Source organism: Trichosurus vulpecula, chromosome 1, assembly GCF_011100635.1.
Source record: "Trichosurus vulpecula isolate mTriVul1 chromosome 1, mTriVul1.pri, whole genome shotgun sequence".
Taxonomy (NCBI): Eukaryota; Metazoa; Chordata; class Mammalia; order Diprotodontia; family Phalangeridae; genus Trichosurus; species Trichosurus vulpecula.
In genome coordinates this window covers 254,591,811-254,593,159 of record NC_050573.1, presented here as the reverse complement: position 1 = coordinate 254,593,159, position 1,349 = coordinate 254,591,811, and positions in this window count along the sequence as shown.

The window sequence follows — 1,349 nt, the reverse complement described above, 5'->3', positions numbered from 1 at the left end:
TTTGCCTTGGAACATGATACTCAGTTTTGCTGGGTAGGTGATTCTAGGTTTTAATCCTAGCTCCATTGACCTCTGGAATATCGCATTCCAAGCCCTTCGATCTCTTAATGTAGAAGCTGCCAGATCTTGGGTTATTCTGATTGGGTTTCCACAATACTCAAATTGTTTCTTTCTGGCAGCTTGCAGTATTTTCTCCTTGATCTGGGAGCTCTGGAATTTGGCAACTATATTCCTAGGAGATTTCTTTTTGGGACCTATTTGAGGAGGCGATCGATGGATTCTTTCAATTTCTATTTTGCCCTGTGGCTCTAGAATATCAGGGCAGTTCTCCTTGATAATTTCTTGAAAGATGGTATCTAGGCTCTTTTTTTGATCATGGCTTTCAGGTAGTCCAATAATTTTTAAATTATTTCTCCTGGATCTATTTTCCAGGTCAGTGGTTTTTCCAAGGAGATATTTCACATTGTCTTCCATTTTTTCATTCCTTTGGTTCTGTTTTATAATATCCTGATTTCTCATAAAGTCACTAGCTTCCACTTGCTCCAATCTAATTTTTAAAGTAGTATTTTCTTCAGTGGTCTTTTGGACCTCCTTTTCCATTTGGCTAATTCTGCCTTTCAAGGCATTCTTCTCCTCATTGGCTTTTTGGAGCTCTTTTGCCATTTGAGTTAGTCTGTTTTTTAAGGTGTTGTTTTCTTCAGTGTATTTTTCAGTATTTTTTTGGGTCTCCTTTAGCAAGTCATTGACTTGTTTTTCATGGTTTTCTCGCATCCTTCTCATTTCTCTTCCCAATTTTTCCTCTACTTCTCTAACTTGCTTTTCCAAATCCTTTTTGAGTTCTTCTATGGCCTGGGGCCAGTTCATGTTTTTCTTGGAGGCTTTTGTTGGAGGCTCTATGACTTTGTTGTCTTCTTTAGGCTGTATGTTTTGGTCTTCTTTGTCACCAAAAAAAGAATCCAAAGTCTGAGACTGAATCTGGGCGTGTTTTCGCTGCCTGGCCATATTCCCAACCAACTAACTTGACCCTTGAGTTTTTCAGTGGGGTATGACTGCTTGTAGACTAATGAGTTCTATGTTCCACGTTTGGAGGGGAGGTGCCAGCTCTGTCAGACCCGCACTACTCCTTCCCCAAGAACCCCCAGTCCAGACTGGGCTTAGATCTTCAGCAGGCTGTTGCACACCTGCTCTGATCCGCCACTTAATTCCTCCCACCAGGTGGGCCTGGAGCCGGAAGTAACAACAGCTGTAGCTGCCCCCGGGGCTGGAAGCTGAACCACGAACTCCTTCCACTCCCACAGCTTTTCCCACTAACCTTCTCCACAGTCTTTGGTGTTTGTGGGTCGAGGAGT